The 7639-nt window shown below is 36.6% G+C and overlaps 1 pseudogene; it reads left to right on the top strand.

The window, feature by feature from the left end:
* Positions 1–312: 312 nt before the first annotated feature.
* Positions 313–1082, top strand: LOC144235097 (small ribosomal subunit protein eS6 pseudogene; annotated as a pseudogene).
* The last annotated feature ends 6557 nt before the right edge of the window (positions 1083–7639 follow it).

The raw sequence follows: 7639 nt of genomic DNA, 5'->3' as shown, positions 1-7639 counted from the left end.
GGAAAAGAAAGTTGCATGATATATTCAAGTTAATTTTTACCATGAGGAAACTATGGTCAATTACAATATGGGACTTATAAAAAAACACAACTTTAGTTGAAAAACCAATGGTAGGATTACCTAAACACAGAATTCTGAGACTGAAGTTACTAAGAGACTCTAGATTGCACAAATTACCCGTCAAAATGGATATCAATAATAACACAAGTGTTGAATGGAACTACTTGATCAGGAAAGCTAAGCTCTTGCCAAAGGTATATTTACATAGCTTGCTCTTTTTCATGGCACTTAGAGGCAGTAGGCTGCTTTAGGATGAAGCTGAATATGTCTCTCCCAGCTACTCACTGCCAGAAACTCATTAAAGTGGTTAATGAACACAAATCTTGTACTGTTTATGAGAAGGGTATACCCACAGAAGTTGCTGCTGATGTTCTGGGTGAAGAATGCAAGGGTTACATGGTTCAAATCAGTGGTGGCAATGACAAATGGCAAATAAGGCTTCCCCATGAAGCAGGCTGTCTTGGCCCATGGCCATGTCTACCTGCTGTTGAGTAAGGGTCATCCTGCTACAGATCAAGGAGGACTGGGGAAAGAAAGCACAAATCTACCTGAGGTTGCATTGTGGGTGCCAGTCTCTGTGTTCTCAAACTGGTCATTGTAAAAAAAATAAAAGGGAGAAGTATATTCCTGGAGTCACTGATACTATTGTGCCTCATCACCTGGGACCCAAAAGAGCTAGCAGAATACGCAAACTTTTCAATGTCTCTAAAGAAGATGATGTCTGTCAGTATGTTGTGAGAAAGCTCCTAAACCTAGAAGATAAGAAACCTAGAACTAAAGCATGCACGATTCAGCATCTTGTTACTTGGCATGTCCTCCAACACAAATGCTGACCTTTGGCTCTGAAGAAACAATGTACTAAGAAAAATAAAGAAGAGGCTGCAGAATATGCTAAACTTTTGGCCAAGTGAATGAAGGAGGCCAAATTAAAACACCAGGAACAGAATGCCAAGAGGTGGTGGCTCTCCTCTCTGAAAGCTTCTACCTCTAGTCTGAGTCCAGTCAAAAATGAGATTTTCTGAGAGTAACATAGAAGATCAGACTTCAAACAAAAATACTATGGCCTGATAATGATAGATTAGATACATGATGATTGATAGATAGATAAATAGTAGCATTTGCATACAATGTATGTAGAATAAGTATTTGGAGCAATACTGATAGTGGGAGAAATGAGTTTATTTTCTCTAACACATGATTCCTAGGCCTGTCTCTGGATCTCCTACATGTGAGAAAGTGACATGAAAGTGGAAGGGAACTGGGGATAGGGACATGGAGCTGGAGACTGTATTTATAAAGCTTATTAGCAGCTTTGGATACATTTCTGCAAATCTCAAGTTACAAAGTCATTCAAAAAGAAGAAATAGTCTTACTCCATCTGCCAGTACCTGGCTGCTGCTATTGTATATAATAACTTATTTGCAGAAAATTATAGAAACAAAGAAAACAGCCTTTGGAATCAGAGAGTCCTGAGTTCAGAATCACAACCTCTCACTTGATATTTGAGAAAGTTAACTGACTTCTTTGGGCCTCTCATCTCTCTTATATTCTTGGAGATAATAACAGCTGATCCATGACGTACCCGGAAGACAATGTGAGGCCACCCACGTAAACAGTTCATCATATTATCAAACATGCATTGTGAGAAGGTGAGTATGATATTTGGAATGAGAGACCCTCTATTCTCCAGGTTTCCTTGGTAAGGGAATTCAAGAAAAGAAATCTGAATTTTTTCCTCATCCCTCGCTCCACTTGGTGAGGGTGAGTGAAGAAACTCGGCTTCTTTGCTTCTGTCTTTTCTAGATCCTCTCTCTTTTGAATGGGCCTGTCTATAGAAAAATGCTTTGTGGCATGATCATTCCTATGTGGGAATTTTACTAGTGACTCCTGCATCCTATTCCTCGTTTGGTTCCTAAACTTCAATGAGAAGATAATACTGTTATGTGTCCTTAAAACCCAACATGAGACAGGTATTATTTTATTAATAAGCAACCATTACACATTACCTCTTATGAGTTAGAATTTAGAAGTACTTTCTATATTTGTCTTTTAAGCAGTCTGTTTAAATTATAAATTTTAATTTAAAGTGGTGTTTAATAATTATAACTTTAAAAAGTTTAAAGCGGTGCCAGGACAATACTAATTCTGTACTATGTAAAAAAAAATGTGCCATCAGAAATGTCAGCATGGAAACAGTATTATTTGAATAGTGAAACTTAGAGATTTATAGCATTAACAGATATCATGGGGTGATAATGACAAGAATATTAGTTATTTATACGACATTCTGTGACAGAGATGGTTAACTCAATTAGATCCTGGTAGTATTAAAGTCAAGGTCACATATTTAATTTCCATATGGGCCAGTATACTCCTGACTGGGAAAACTTTGCTCTCTACTCACGAACTGCACCCCTAACCCCAATCTGTTATTTCTCAATTATGTGCCATTAATTGATGCAATATCCTACTGATAGTGGGTCATCTGTGCCATCTGCATAAATGAAGGACAGCATGTCTATGAGGCAGCCGACAGAGAACAACTTGAAGCCAATAGTACCAGAAATTTCAGTAATAACCTGTAGTTTTCTTCAGGGGGAAAAAAAAAAAAAAAAAAAACAAAAACAGCTCCAAACTTTTCAGGGGAGAATTAACTGCAAATATCATTCAAATGTAGGCTGGAAACAGCTCGCAGTTGCTTTCTGTAAAAATGAGGCAAACAGATGTTCAAAAGCCTAGTATGTTATTTTTTAAACTTCTAATCATCACATATTTATCTGATAAGATGTTCTCTCATATAGCATGTTTCCTGACAAATAAGACTTTTTTTAGTTTGCCATTGCTGTTTATTTACTAACTCAGTGCTCCTTTGTCTTTGTTCTAAATGCTGATAATTTGTAATATATCCCAGTGTCATTTATTTATCATTAATTATTATAGTATATACAATTAACAGACACTGTGACATACACAGGGCATAGTTGGATTATTTCTCATCCTCACTTGCTAACGAGAGAGCAAAGTTCTATATTCTGGCAAAGAACTGATCTGAAGTAATATTATAATGTACAGTCTGTAATATACGAAGACTTTTTGTTTTTTTTTGTTTTTTTTGTTTTTAATATTTTTATTTATTTCAGGAGAGAGAGAGAGACAGCGTGAGCAGGGGAGGGCCAGAGAGAGAGGGAGACACAGACTCCGAAACAGGCTCCAGGCTCTGAGCTGGCAGTCAGCACAGAGCCCGATGCGGGGCCCGAACCCACAAACCGCGAGATCATGACCTAAGCGAATGTCAGACGCTTAACCCACTAAGCCACCCAGGTGCCCCTACGAAGACTTTTTGAATAGACTTTGAATAGAGGCAGACAAAACTTCTAAGACCTACCTTCAATTTATTTTTTATTTATTTTATGTATTTATCCCTTACTTAATTCTTTTATATTATCCTCATTCAGAAATTTTCCAAATAAGTTACTTATAAAACCCATAAGGAAGAGATTGATGGACACCACTGAAACCCTTGGTAATTTATAGTAAAATTATTTCCTCTGTGAGAATAAGGATTTGAGATAGAAACATCTGTCTCCTATTGGATTTCAAGTAGCAGTCACCAGATAGAACAGAATTTTGTGTGAATGTTTTAGGGGATAGTGAGACATGGGGACTCTTTAGACAAATAGTTCTTCAAAACACCTATGTTAGAGACATTGCACGAGTAACAAAAGATTTAACAGAAAGCAAAACCTCAATATAATAGGTGTAGTTATTCATATCTAAAAGAATCGCATGGAGTTTGGTATTTTTAAATTTTTTAATGTTTATTTTATTTTTGAGAGAGAGAGAGACAGACTGTGAGTTGGGGAGGGGCAGAGCAAGAGGGAGACGCACAATGTGAAGCAGGCTCTGGGCTCCAAGCTGTCAGCACAGAGCCTGATGTGAGGCTCGAACCCACTAACTGTGAGATCACGACCTGAGCTAAAGTCAGACGTTTAAGCGAATGAGGCACCCAGGTGCTTTGCATGGAGTTTGAGTTTAAATGTTGCGCAACTTCCCTGAGCAAGTTCCAAGAAGCAGGTTACTTCATCATCAGCCTCAACTTCTGCATTCATCTGTGGAGTCTTTCCCAAGTTCAAAACAGAGAAACCTCTCATTGATGATCTAGGATTTCTGGAGTTTGTCTCTACTGCTAGACTCATGAGAATCTATGCTTGCATTTTTGTTTTACCTCTCTGCCTCAGATGGAAATGCCCAAGTTGACCGTGGACCCCACATAACTGAAAACAGCACATCCTCTATCAAACTGGGACTCTAAATGGATATATGGAACACAACATGATTCATATCTTTAAGTCAACTTGAACCCTTATTAGAGCTAAACTATTATGTTGAAATAGTTATACAGTTTTTGGATCTGTATGTTATTCTAGCCTAGACTTTCATAATTAATATACTTCATAACCATCCTAAACATATCCTATAAATAACTTTTATTTTACCAATGCCACTCTTAGTATATTAATCTGTGTTCTCCAAATAAACAAACCCTGTAAGTTACAGAGATTAGACAGACAGATAAAGAGATAGATATAGTGATAGGTATAGTTTATTATAAGGAATTGGCTCATGCAGTTTTGAGAGGTCTCAAAGTCTGTAAGTTAGAGACCCCGGAAAGCCAATATAGTTTTAGTACAAGTCCAAAGGCAGCAGCAAACAGATGTTTCAGCTCAAAGACAATCAGGCAAAGAAAGCAAATTCTCCCTTCTGCCTTTTTTGTTCTATTCAGGTCTTCAAGGGATTAGATGAAGCCCCCGGAATTTGACCCCCCACCCAAAAAACACACACTCACACACACTGGGGAAGGCAATCTGCTTTACTCATTCTACAGAAGCAAATGTGAATCGTACTTAGAAACACTCTCACAAACACACACAGAATATGGTTTAATTAAACATTTAATTAAATATTTAGGAATGCCATGGCCCATTCAAGTTGACACATAAAATTAAACACCACAGACAATATTCTTCACAACTGAACATGATACTACAATGGAAACCTGACTAGTGAACAGTAGATCAGGATTATTACCTTCTTTATGCTAAATACTATATTTCTACTAATATAACCTAAAACCAAATTGTAATTTTCAGAAGCTACCTTAACACTATATCATGTCTTTTTAGGGCCACACACTTCAGGTATTTGATCAGCACGTTACTGGAACTATTCTTACAGCTTTAGAAAGATAGCATTATATCAGAACAATATAGAAAGTGAGAAAATACTTTATGCTGATTTTAACTCAGATAAGATGTTAATCAAAAGGGTAATTTTAGATATAATTTTTTATGAAAATACAGAGCAATATCCCTTTTCATTTATTTTGGGCTGAAATAGAAAATATGGGTGCCTACAATTACAAAAAATTAACATCTAAACAAAGCACATTGTGCAGGCTAAAAAAATGCAGTGACCAATGGGTCATAATCTCTGGTGTAAAGGGTTTCAGGTCTTGCCACTAAATTTACTCCCCTCCAAAAAACAAACAAAACAGGTCATATTTTTCTTATGGAAACAATAGAGTATTTAGCTATATTCAATTAGCCTTCAGTTAAAGCACTGAGGCATTAATGAAAGGAAATAACAGTATCATAAATAGAACAGACCGAAGGTAAATTCCTTCACTGATCTTTGACGTGAAAAATCCTTCTTTTGCAGTCCTCTTCAATAGGTCTTTAGATAACACTATTACACTTCTATTCCTGTGAAAAAGAATGAACTTAGAACTGTCTCTGGTTTCTTGGCCCTTCGAAAGTCACAGAAATCAGCATGCTAGACTATATTCTATTTTCTTTAATGACAAGATGACTAGAGTAGTAAAAAATAGTTCAACATACCGGTGAACATAAAAATAGATTTGAGAATTCAGGAAACACAACTCATATAGTAAGAAACTGCTCATTCCTTTAGTATGAGGTGATTGTCCAGTGAACCAACTCAATCTGTGTTCTAGGCTTACAGTCTTCCCTGGTTCCTTAAGTGACATGTGAAGATTGTTCAATATAACTTAAAAACTTAATTCACTTTCAGTATCAGAACTGACACTAGAAATTCCTCATTTTAAATATCTAGTTATTTTGCTATTAAATATCATAATTTACTCTTCCTTCTTTAAAACTCTAAAGCTTACAGGGATACAGATTTTTCCTCATTGTGTTCACTGATGTATCCCAAAAGCCTAGAGAATCAGTGGCATACAGCAGATGTTTTATAAACATCTACTGAATTATATGGAAGATTGAATGAATTATTCACCTGGTCATCAAACTCACCATCTTTCTAGTTTTAAAATGCCAAGTGTCTTCTGGCTTCAGGGGCTTTATACAAGTTTTTCCTTCTCCTTGCAGGTCTCTCTCTCTCTCTCTTTCAATTTCTCTCTCTTTTTCATTACAGGTCGCTTGATATAGCTCACCTGACTCCTAGTGTAGGTCTTACATTTAATAGCACTTTCTCATCGAGACCTTCTCTGAGCACTAAAGTGGAAGCACAGGATTTCTCCTCTGGTCTTGCTTTAATTCACAACTTGATTTTATGGTCCTTGTAACATATATCAGTTTAATAACACTGGAATATGTGTATTGAGGATGAAGATTACACCTGTCTTCCTCACCGTACTCCATTACCTGGAAGAGGTTCAGGGGAAATTAGATGTTTGAAATTTAATTGCTGGTTGCTTAAAATACCACTATATGTCTGACCCTTTGCTCACCACTGAACATGGACTAGTGAACAATTTGTTCTCATGAAACAGAAAAAGAAATGAGCAAAAACTATCTTCCCCAAATTGTTATAAGAATTATGACAGAAATACATATGACAATATGATAGAGAATAAAAAGGGACTCTCTTTAGATTTGCTGAACAGCAAAGACCGCTTAAGTGGTGACACAAAAACCTTAAGGATGAGGTTTCTCAAACACACCTTGCTTTTTTCTTGTAAGGCTAGAGATGTAGGCCAAGACTAGGTCAGATAGGGATTCAGAGTAAGGATTAGGTATCATTCTAAGAGCAATAAAAACACCCCAAAACAGGCATTTGCTTTGCTTTAAGAAGGCTACTGGGCCTACTGTGTAGACAAAAGATTTGAAGGGCAGAGGGGGAAAGTGTAGCTAGAAACTGTCCCAGGAGTCTGGTAGCAGACTTAGAATGATGGCAGGAGAGAGGGACAGAAGCGGCTTGATTCCACATACATTTTATAAATAAAATACACAGAACACAAAGATTTTTACTGGGATAATCACAGATGATTATGTTGCCATATAATTTGGCATCTAAATGGGACACTTTTGAAGGGAAAATGAGGTAGTATTAACAATTATACCTGGACAAAAGGGATTATCTAAGGCAAACCAGGATGTATGGTCACCCTCATTTTTTAAAAAATATTGATGAATGATAATGTTTTTCATTGAAATGGAGGCAACTGAGGAAGGAAAAGGTAATGAGGAATTGGACTAAAAGGTATTGTTGGGCAATTAAGATAGAAAAATATGAGTGTGCAAAAACAGAGAAACATCAT

The sequence above is a fragment of the Crocuta crocuta genome, unplaced genomic scaffold (genome assembly GCF_008692635.1).
Source record: "Crocuta crocuta isolate KB4526 unplaced genomic scaffold, BGI_CrCroc_1.0 scaffold403, whole genome shotgun sequence".
Classification (NCBI taxonomy): Eukaryota; Metazoa; Chordata; class Mammalia; order Carnivora; family Hyaenidae; genus Crocuta; species Crocuta crocuta.
Note: the sequence above shows the minus strand (reverse complement) of the source record. Positions and strands in the feature narration are given on the sequence as shown.